Raw genomic sequence first — 12,303 nt, 5'->3', positions numbered from 1 at the left:
AATCCTCCAACCCTGGAAACATCCTTGTAATTCTTTTCTGAACCCTTTCAAGTTTCACAACATCTTTCCGATAGGAAGGAGACCAGAATTGCACGCAATATTCCAACAGTGGCCTAACCAATGTCCTGTACAGCCGCAACATGACCTCCCAACTCCTGTACTCAATACTCTGATCAATAAAGGAAAGCATACCAAATGCCTTCTTCACTATCCTATCTACCTGCGACTCAACTTTCAAGGAGCTATGAACCTGCACTCCAAGGTCTCTTTGTTCAGCAACACTCCCTAGGACTTTACCATTAAGTGTATAAGTCTTGCTAAGATTTGCTTTCACAAAATGCAGCACCTCACATTTATCTGAATTAAACTCCATCTGCCGCTTCTCAGCCATTGGCCCATCTGGTCCAGATCCTGTTGTAATCTGAAGTAATCCTCTTCGCTGTCCACTTCACCTCCAATTTTGGTGTCATCTGCAAACTTACTAACTGTAACTCTTATGCTTGCATCCAAATCATTTATGTAAATGACAAAAAGTAGAGGACCCAGCACTGATCCTTGTGGCACACCACTGGTCACAGGCCTCCAGTCTGAAAAATAACCCTCAACCACCATCCTCTGTCTTCTACCTTTAAGCCAGTTCTGTATCTAAATGGCTAGTTCTCCCTGTATTTGCTCCTACCTTGCGAAGAAGCTGAGATCTAACATTGCTAATTAGTCTCCCATGGGGAACCTTGTCGAATGCCTTACTGAAGTCCATATAGATCACATAAACTGCTCTGCCCTCATCAATCCTCTTTGTTACTTCTTCAAAAAATTAAATCAATTTTGTGAGACATGATTTCCCGTGCACAGAGCCATGTTGACTATCCCTAATAAGTCCTTGCCTTTCCAAATACATGTACATCCTGTCCCTCAGGATTCCCTCCAACAACTTGCCCACCACCGAGGTCAGGCTCACTGGTCTATAGTTCCCTGGCTTGTCTTTACCGCCCTTCTTAAACAGTGGCACCACGTTTGCAAACCTCCAGTTTTCCAGCACCTCACCTGTGACTATCGATGATACAAATATCTCAGCAAGAGGCCCAGCAATCACTTCTCTAGCTTCCCACAGAGTTCTAGGGTACACCTGATCAGGTCCTGGGGATTTATCCACCTTTAACTGTTTCAAGACATCCAGCACTTCCTCCTCTATAATCTGGGCATTTTGCAAGATGTCACCATCTATTTCCCTACAGTCTATATCTTCCATAACCTTTTCCACAGTAAATACTGATGCAAAGTATTCATTTAGTATCTCCCCCATTTACTGTGGTTCCACACAAAGTCCACCTTGCTGATCTTTGAGGGGCCCTATTCTCTCCCTAGTTACCCTTTTGTCCTTAATCTATTTGTAAAAACCCTTTGGATTCTCCTTAATTCTATTTGCCAAAGCTATCTCATGTCCCCGTTTTGCCCTCCTGATTTCCCTCTTAAGTATACTCTTACTTCCTTTATATTCTTCTAAGGATTCACTCGATCTATCCTGTCTATAACTGACATATGCTTCCTTCTTTTTCTTAACCAAACCCTCAATTTCTTTCGTCATCCAGCATTCCCTATACCTACCAGCCTTCCCTTTCACCCTGACAGGAATATACTTTCTCTGGATTTTTGTTATCTCATTTCTGAAGACTTCCCATTTTCCAGCCGTCCCTTTACCTGCGAACATCTGCCTCCAATCAGCTTTCGAAAGTTCTTGCCTAATACCGTTAAAATTGGCCATTCTCCAATTTAGAACTTCAACTTTTAGATCTGGTCTATCCTTTTCCATCACTATTTTAAAACGAATAGAATTATGGCCACTCGCCCCAAAGTGCTCCCCCACTGACACCTCAGTCACCTGCCCTGCCTTATTTCCCAAGAGTAGGTCAAGTTTTGCACCTTCTCTAGTAGGTCATCCACATACTGAATTAGAAAATTGTCTTGAACGCACTTAAGAAATTCCTCTCCAACTAAACCTTTAACACTATGGCAGTCCCAGTCAATGTTTGGAAAGTTAAAATCCCCTACCAGAACCACCCTATTATTCTTACAGATAGCTGAGATCTCCTTACAAGTTTGTTTCTAAATTTCCCTCTGACTACTGGGGGGGTCTATAATACAATCCCAATAAGGTGATCATCCCTTTCTTATTCCTCAGTTCCACCCAAATATTTTCCCTGGATGTATATCCGGGAATATCCTCCCTCAGTACAGCTGTAATGCTATCCCTTATCAAAAATGCCACTCCCCCTGCTCTCTTGCCTCCCTTTCTATCCTTCCTGTAGCACTTGTATCCTGGAACATTAAGCTGCCAGTCCTGCCCATCCCTGAGCCATGTTTGTGTAATTGCTATGATATCCCAGTCCCATGTTCCTAACCATGCACTGAGTTCATCTGCTTTCCCTGTTAGACCCCTTGCATTGAAATAAATGCAGTTTAATTTATTAGTCCTACCTTGTCCCTGCCTGCCCTGACTGTTTGACTCACTCCTGTTCTCAACTGTACCAGTCTCAGATCGATCTCTTTCCTCACTATCTCCCTGGGTCCCACCCCTCTCCCCCCACCTTACTAGTTTAAATCCTCCCAAGCAGCTCTAGCAAATTTCCCTGCCAGTATATTAGTCCCCTTCCAATTTAGATGCAATCCGTCCTTCTTGTACAGGTCATTCTACCCCAAAAGAGATTCCAATGATGCAAAAATGTGAATCCTTCACCCATACACCAGCTCCTTAGCCATGCATTCACTTGCTCTATCCTCCTATTCCTGTCCTCACTAGCTCGTAGCACTGGGAGTAATCCCGATATTACTACCCTTAAGGACCACCTTTTTAAATTTCTGCCTAACTCTCTGTAATCTGCCTTCAGAATCTCAACCTTTTCCCTTTCTATATCGTTGGTTTCAATGTGGACAATGACCTCTTGCTGGCCTCTCTCCCCCGTGAGAACATTCTGCACCCTCTCTGAGACATCCTTGATCCTGGCACCAGGGAAACAACACACCATTCTGCTTTGTCTCTGCTGGCCACAGAAACGTCTATCTGTACCTCGGACTACAGAATCCCCTAACACAATTGATCTCTTGGAAGCTGATGTACCCCTCATTGCATTAGAGCCAGTCTCAATACCACTAACCTTAGTATCATCTGCGAACTTACTGATCAACCCAACATTCAAGTTGAAGTCACTTACTTACACCACAAACAGCAAGGGCTCCAAGACTGATCCCTGTGGGACCCCATTGGATACATGTTTCCAGTTGGAAAAAACATTCGTCATCCATCGCCCTCTGTTTCCTGCCACTCAACTATTGTGGCACCAATTTGTCAATTTTCTTGAATCCCATGGAATCCCAATCTCTTCTATCTAGTCTGCACATCATTTTGAAAATGTTCATCCGATCTCCTCTTAGTCTTCTTCTCTCCAACAGTCCCAACTTCTTCAATCTATCTTCAGAACTGATGTTCCTCATCCCTGAGCTATTCTAATCACTTCTGCACTCTCTCCAAAATGTTCACATCCTATAGTGTGGAGCCCAGATCTCTGGACATCCCTAATCCTGATAGCCACATGGGGAAGGTGGAAACTGAAGGCCCTGTTTACTTTGGAGTAAATTTATTCACAAAATGAGACATTGCAGAAATATACCTCCTGTGTCAGTGTGTGACACTTTGACTTTATTGTTTTCTCAAAGAAGTATCAATTAAACTGCAACAAAGCTCATAACTTTAAAAGAAATTGTACAAGTTAAATTAAAGTGTCATGATGGGGATTAGATTAGATTACATTACAGTGTGGAAACAGGCCCTTCAGCCCAACAAGTCCACACCGACCCGCTGAAGCGCAACCCACCCATACCCCTACATTTACCCCTTACCTAACACTACGGGCAATTTAGCATGGCCAATTCACCTGACCTGCACATCTTTGGACTTGGGAGGAAACTGGAGCAACCGGTGGAAACCCATACAGACACGTGGAGAACGTGCAAACTCCACACAGTCAGTCGCCTCAGGTGGGAATTGAACCCGGGTCTCTGACACTGTGAGGCAGCAGTGCTAACCATTGTGCCATCGTGCCACCCATAAAGAGGACTGCCTCTTTATATGCTTTTGAGTAAATGATAACTAATTAGCCAATCAGTAGTTCCATCTGTGCTTCTTTTGTGCTCAACTAACCATCTGGGTGGCACAGTCGATCAATGGCTAGCATTGCTGCCTCACAGTGTCACGGACCAGGGTTCGATTCCAGCCTTGGGCAACTGTCTATGTGGAGTTTGCACATTCTCCCCATGTCGGCATGCGTTTCCTCCCACAATCCAAAGATGTGCAGGTCAGGTGAATTGGCCATGCTAAATTGCCCATAGTATTAGGTGCATTAGTCAGGAGTAAATGTGGGGAATGGGTTTGGGTGGGTTACCCTTCAGAGGGTCAGCATGGACTTGTTGGGCTGAAGGGGCTGTTTCCATACTGTAGGGAATTTAATCCAATTTAATCAATCAAGTCCTTCCAAATGGAATTCAATGTGAGGTGATGCTGTTGAACAGGACAAACAAGGTAAACAAATACACGATTAACAGTAGGAAGAACCGAAGATCGGAGCGGCCTTCTTTATACCCAGAAGTGCTCTTACACACAACTGAACAGCCTTTATCCCCATCAAGGGGTGGGGTGGGGGATACGGTATTCATTCATCTATTAAACAACACCAGTAAATTGCTCATGTTTTTCCATTGATGAACTTACAATCCTGTTAAGAGCAATGCAGACCGTCAAAGATGAGGGGCAAGTAGGGAGAGAGGGAGGAGATTAAATCAAAATGGAGGTGGAAGGGGAGAGAAATCACTCTATCCACTGCGACACCCCTCTCTGTCTCTAAAGGCATTGAAAGTATTGGTCAATACCATATGCTTCCTCTCTAAGAACACCTGGGCATGAACGTAGCTGTGGAAGAGGGGAAGACAATCAATATCCTCCTACTTGTATATATGTAACCTTCAATGGTACAATTAACAACCTGCAGTAATATAATTTAATCATGTGGCTGGAATTTGGACAAGGCCAATTCCAATGAATATCTTCCAAGTATTTTTAAGAATAAAACATTCAGATGCAGGTAGCGTTCACTTCTTCCAGCTGCCAGAAGTAGTTTTGGGGTGACCTGATGTGCTATAAATTGTTCAACCTTCCCTGCTTCCGACATTTCAAAAGTTACTACACTTCAGAAGCACTCAATGGGTTGCAAAACATCCTGGAACATTGTACCAAGTTCACGAAAGGCGCTTCACAAAGACAAATACTGGGATAATGGGGGGAAAACATACCCAATACCACCCTCACTCTGATGGCCAACTTTGGGTGTGGCTGTGTCAAGCTGTAAGTAGACCTTCAGTACACAAACACCAAGTGTCACCACATACTGAGGTTCTACCTATCCCTGGTGTTGCAAAGGATTGGATTGGTCTTGTTGACTCAAAACATTTAAAGTAGGGGACCGTTCCGTATTACCTGTCCTTTATGGAGAAAGTTGCAAAAAAATACACCTTTGACCACAGGTCCATCAGGAAGTGGTCAGCTTACAGTGTCCTTGAGACCCTGTGAGTAAAGGATAGGGTGGATCCTGTTGCGTGGTTCCCTGAGCAGACTGTCAAAGTCATTTGGCAGAATACCCCATCACCAGAACTTTCCAACAAGCTCCAAGGCATCACTTCGCTGGTTATGAGAAGGGCACTACCTGTGAGATCCTTTTTGTATGCCTGGTTGGTCTGTGCCACTGCATGCTGCACTTGGAGTGGTTGAGGGGAGGGTTTGAGACTGTCACACATCTCCTTCTGAAATGTGCCTTTGCAAAGGAAGGCTGGAGGAAGCTGCAGTGGTTTCTGTTGAGATTCATCCCAAGTAGCTCTGTGATGCAGGACCTTGTGCTCCACAGTCTGTTCCCTGGGATGCACATTGAGCCAAATATCAACTGCACCTGATGGACTATCAACACAGTAAAATATGTTCTTTGGTCTGCCTGAATCTTGTTGGTCTTCCAGAACAAGGAGCTGACCCTGACTGAGTGTTGCAGACTGGCACATTCTGAGGTCCAAGACTATATGCTAAGGGACACGCTAAAGCTTGGGGCAGCTGCTGCCAAGGCACAGTGGGGAAAGACCATTGTCTGAAATTTCCCTGCTGAAGTTAAATGGGGTCCATTCAGTTATCAGATCCTCCTGTGCCTCAAATGCATGTAAATATAGTCTTGTATGTGTAAGAGAGGTGTTTGGTTTGTTTGAATAAAGTCAAAGTCCAATGTTTGTTTGTTTCCCTGATGTGCTGCTGTACAGAACAGAACTGTGTTTGTGACTACATATCAAGATTTTTTTAATGAATAAAGTATATTTTTCAAATTTAAAAAAAACGAATGCCGGTTTTATTGGGGTACTGTAGTCCTTCATTCCTTGGCTAACGTTTTAGGGGTGGGACAAGCCCAGCTGCCTTCCTGACTGAAGCCTGTCAGCAGCTTTACACTGAGATCAGTGTTAGCTGCTTTAAGGCAGACCATTTGCTCCTACCTTGCAAAGAAGCTGAGACACGAACTCGAATCATGGGCCTCAGCACTGGTCCAGTGATTCAGCTCTAATGTTGTGTTGGAGCATAGGAGGAAATTCTGGCTTGGAATTCTGTCATCCAATTAACTGATTAACAGCTCTGTCATCTCAGCAGTGCCAGGTGGGAGTGATGGCCACTGTTGGAACTTCAGGCAATCCCATCACGCTGAGGAGCCTAGTTAAACCTGGGGTTAAAGGTTTTAGTGAGATGGCTATGTTCAAGAGCTTGAGATTGGTGGAGAGAGGTTGAAGAAAGGGAAGACCTTAAAAAAGAAGGTGACTCCAATGGGCTCAGGTGACCAACCAAGTTAGAGCTGCCTGCATGGCTGGATGCCATTGGCCTCCCCCTTTGGCCACAGATGGGAGAAGGATGAGACCCTTAATCATTGGCAATTTCAGGTTCTCAGTGGGTTTAAAATTTAGTGGGCTGTCTGAATCCTTCCTTGCCCACTCTGGTTATCATGTGGTGAGGGTTAGTTAGTTGCTGAAAATGTGTTGTTGGAAAAGCGCAGCAGGTCAGGCAGCATCCAAGGAACAGGAGAATTGCCGTTTCGGGCATCAGCCCTTCTTCAGGAATGAGGAAAATGTGTCCAGCAGGCTAAGATAAAAGGTAGGGAGGAGGGACTTGGGGGAGGGGCATTGGGAATGCGATAGGTGGAGGGAGGTCAAGGTGAGGGTGATAGGCTGGAGTGGGGTGGGGGCGGAGAGGTCAGGAAGAAGATTGCAGGTTAGGAAGGCAGTGCTGAGTTCGAGATATTTGACTGAGACAAGGTGGGGGGAGGGGTAATGAGGAAACTGGAGAAATCTGAGTTCATCCCTTGTGGTTGGAGGGTTCCCAGGCGGAAGATGAGGCGCTCTTCCTCCAACCATCGTGTTGCCACGGTCTGGCGATGGAGGAGTCCAAGGACCTGCATGTCCTTGGTGGAGTGGGAGAGGGAGTTGAAGTGTTGGGCTGCGGGGTGGTTGGGTTGGTTGGTACGGGTGTCCCAGACATGTTCTCTGAAACGTTCCGCAAGTAGGACCTCTCCACCCCCCCACCCCACTTCAGCCTATCACCCTCACCTTGACCTCCCTCCACCTATCGCATTCCCAACGCCCCTCCCCCAAGTCCCTCCTCCCTACCTTTTATCTTAGCCTGCTGGACACACTTTCCTCATTCCTGAAGAAGGGCTGATGCCCGAAATGGCGATTCTCCTGTTCCTTGGATGCTGCCTGACCTGCTGCGCTTTTCCAGCAACACATTTTCAGCTCTGATCTCCAGCATCTGCAGTCCTCACTTTCTCCTCCTTAGTTAGTTGCTGGGAAGGATCTTTGCTGGAATTTGTGTGTCTCCTGACTTGCACACTGTGGAAGGGGAGTCATTAAACCCAGCTCAAAATCTTTCCTTTTAAGTTTTAATTTGCAACTCACCATCTGACTGCACTGAAGTTACCAGGATATGATTGTTGTGGAACCCACAAACCTCATTTACTAATTGCAACCATTCATTGTGACTGACCCATGTCATCAACTGTAATGTCCTCTTAGCCTTCCACCTGTGCCTTGAGTAAAGCAAGATGCTGCTTGGAAATTCCTCCAGGGCAGATGCAATTGTAGCTGTATGTCCAAATGCCCCTGCCCTCATATGTTGGAGGATGGGTGAAGGCTGGTGCAAGTTGGCAGTTGTAACGCCCACCAAGCAACATCCAGAGGAGGAGCTGGCATTGGTGATTTACAGTCTCTACATTTTCTGCTGTTAATGCTTTGGTTGTAAAATTTTAAAATCTTACAGCTAAACATCTACTGCAGCTCAGTCTCAAAGCCCAACATCTCTGAGAGACAATGACGTTGTTGTTTTTCATTTGAGGTGAAAATGAGCATGTTCATCATCTGAGATGTTTGGTAGTCCTCCAGTGACTACATAGGTGACTGCTAAAGAAGATCTCTGCCCATGCAAAAATATCAGACGATAGCTCAGGGGGCAAAGCTTTCCATAGGCAAATATTTCAATATCCTGGGAATGTCCCTTCGTCTTGTACATGCTCAAGTCTCATCCACTTCTTACAAAAGCACCAACAGTAAAATGCAACAGAACTCCACACAACTTCATGACAAGAATCTGAACCCTTTATTTTGGGATATGGATTTCTCAAAGAAATTTGGTTAATCATATATGTATTGAAATTTGATCTCCTAATTCTGAAACCTCAAGTCATTTTTGAATAATTTCTTATCCATTTTCGAATGCACTATTCCGTTGTCAAGCATACAGTAGACGACCTGCTTTTAGGTTTCTGCAAAATTGTTCTTGAGTCAAATGCTGGAATGGATTAACTGTTTATGCGCAATGGCAAAAGTGAGGACTGCAGATGCTGGAAACCAGAGTTTAGATCAGAATGGTGCTGGAAAAGCACAGCAGGTCAGGCAGCATCCGAGGAGCAGGAAAATTGACGTTTTGGGCAAAAGCCCTTCATCAGGAATGGAGGCAGGAGGCCTCCAGAATGGTGGGATAATTGGGCAATGGCTCAGGATAATTACTTTGAGGGAAGTGGCTCATCTCAATTTGTCATGTAGGTGGGGCAGTACAGTTGGCTTCTGTGATTACTTGTTTTCAAGGGAGGAAAATTTGATCAGGCTTTTTGGATATTTTGTTCAGTTACTCTAAGCTGCTTTTTAAGAAAAAAGAATCCCCTGCACTTCCTCTTCAAAGTCAATAGCCTACAATTTGTTTCCAACTGTCTTACATCTAAAGAAAGAAAGGTGGTAAGGACAAGCCAAGAAACTATAGACCAGTGAACCTGATGTAGGTGGTGGGCAAGTTATTGGAGGGAATTCTGAGGGACAGGATGTACACGTATTTGGAAAGGCAAGGGCTGATTAGGGATAGTCAACATAGCTTAGTGCATGGGAAATCATGTCTCATGGTCTTGATTGAGGTTTTTGAAGAAGTAACAAAGAAGATTGATGAGGGCAGAATGGTGGACGTGATCTATATGGAGTTCAGTAATATGTTTGAAAAGGTTCCCCATGGGATACTTGTTAGCAAGGTTAGATCTCATGGAATACAGGGAGAACTAGTCATTTGGATACAGAACTGGCTCAAAGGTAGAAGACAGAGGGTGGTGGTGGAGGTTGTCTTTTAGAATGGAAGCCTGTTACCAGTGGAGTGTCACAAGGATTGGGGTGCTGTGTCCACTACTTTTTGTCATTTATATAAATGATATGGATATGAGCATAACAGGTACAGTTAGTAAGTTTGCAGGTGACACCAGTATTGGAGGTGTAGTGGACAGTGAAGAAGGTTACCTCAGATTACAACAGGATCTTGATCAGATGGGCCAATGGGCGAAGGAGTGACAGATGGAGTTTAATTCAGATAAATGCGAGGTACTGCATTTTTGGAAAGCAAATCTTATACACTTAATGGTAAGGCCCTAGGGAGTGTTGCCGAACAAGGAGACCTTGGATTGTGTACTCATAACTCCTTGAAAGTAGGGTCACAGGTAGATGGGATAGTCAAGAAGGCGTTTGGTATGCTTTCCTTTATTGGTCAGAGTATTGAGTACAGGGGTTGGGAGGTCATATTGCGAGAGTACAGGGCATTTGTTCAGAACAGGAAACTTCTGGAATTTCGTGTGCAATTCTGGTCTCCTTCCTATTGGAAGGATGTTGTGAAACTTGAAAGGGTTCAGAAAAGATTTACAAGGATGCTGCCAGGGTTGGAGGATTTGAGCTATAGGGAGAGGTTGAATAGGTTGGGGCTGTTGTCCCTGTAGTATCGGAGGATGAGGTGTGACCTTATAGGGGTTTGTAAAACTATGAGGGGCATGGATAGGATAAATAGACAAAGTCCTTTCCCTGGGGTGGGGGTGTCCAGAACTAGAGGACATAGGTTTAGGGTGAGAGGGGAAAGATATGAAAGGGACCTAATGGGCAACTTTTTCACGCAGAGGGTGGTATGTGAATGGAATGAGCTGCCAGAGGAAGTGGTGGAGGCTGGTACACTTGTAACATTTAAAAGGCATCTGGATGATCTTTTATATGAATAGGCATATGAATCAGAAAGATTTGGAGGGCTATGGGCTAGGTGCTGGCAAGTGGAACTAGATTAGTATGGGATATCTGGTTGGCATGGATGAGTTTGACTAAATGGTCTGTTTCCGTGCTGTACATCTCTATGAATCTATGATTCTACATGACCAACATAATAATGCCTTGGAACTGTGCCCTGAATGTTTCATGTATGGACTCTTGGTGACTGCAGCACAAAGAATGTTAATAGAAAGAAAGATTCATCAGACTATGTATGGTCAAAAGTGCTCAAACTTTCATATTGGAACTTGTGGTTTTCAGGGTAAATGATCCTCCCATGTATAAATGTTTGATCAGATGCAACAGTAGACTACAGTATTGTTCAAACCAGTTAATAGTCTCCTGATAATCACCCTTAAGTTTATAATTTTTGTTGTTCTTACAGAGGCTTACTTTAATCACTGAGTCCTGACACATGGCTCTCAGATGTCCAGTGGTGACTCTAAGGTGGCTGGATAAGTTCAGGCTATTTTTAAAAGTTTAGTTTAGCATTACCACTGGATGCAATAGCTTGGGAGCTGGTTGTGTGTACACCAATGTAAAAGCAGATTAAAACATCTATTGAAATTAAAAAAGAAACCATTGTTTTAATTACTGAGATCAAATCCAAACCATCATCATAGCATGTTCTCCTTTGCTCCTGGATTGATGGTGGTTAGTAAGTCTGATTTAATTGAAGGTGTCCCCCTGCTTCTCATAAAAGACCAGGGAGAGCCATGCTCTAAAAATAGGTTTGCTGTGGTTTGAAATAGTTAGTGGAGCTCAGCTTGCTGCGTAGGGTGCTGTAGATAAAGCCGAGGAAGATTGATGGAGTCATCAGCATTTTCACTCAGGCAATCCACTGATGGAGCAATGGAATAATTATCCCAAGATTGATTGCTGTTATTTAAATTTTAAAAAAAACCTCCATCTAAAGCAACACTATGAAATAATTATACAGTTTACAGGCCGTTTACTCCATATATTAAAATAAAACCCTTTAACTTTGGTGGTTTAGTGTACAATTTCCATGTGATTTATGTTTTGATGACACTAACGTTTGAGCTTGTTTCCAAAAATTAATACTGATTTGTTGGAGAAGACAGAGTATCCAGAAAAATTCCTTTCAGGATTATTATGCCGAGCTTTCCATATGTAGTTTCTGGACAGAAACAACTCTCCTATGATTCAACATGTTTTTGAAATAAAAACCTCTTAACTCTATGGTCCAGGTATTGGTGGTAGACTTGCTCCAGACCTGAACTGTGCCCTAGGAGACGATCCTGGGGAAAGGCTGAGTATTCTGTAGCAAGTGATTCACATCAAGCCTCATTTCATCATTTATTAGAAGTGTGATTGAATAAACTTCAGTTGCCTTGGCGAGTATCACTACAATAGCATTCAACAAACTTGAAAGAATGCTGAAAAAACAGCTTGTTTGTTTGGCATCACATCTATCAACTTACACATTCACTTCCTCCATCACCAGTTGCAGTATGTACTGTCCACAAGATGCATTGCAGTCACTTGTTATGGCATTTTCATTTATGACTTCTAAGCTCTTGATCTCTACCAGCAATAAGGTTGAATCTTAACTGCCCTCTGGGTGAAGGAGAACAAATGCTAACATAACCCGTTTAGCCC

The sequence above is a fragment of the Chiloscyllium punctatum genome, chromosome 45, assembly GCF_047496795.1.
Source record: "Chiloscyllium punctatum isolate Juve2018m chromosome 45, sChiPun1.3, whole genome shotgun sequence".
Lineage (NCBI taxonomy): Eukaryota > Metazoa > Chordata > Chondrichthyes > Orectolobiformes > Hemiscylliidae > Chiloscyllium > Chiloscyllium punctatum.
Note: the sequence above shows the minus strand (reverse complement) of the source record.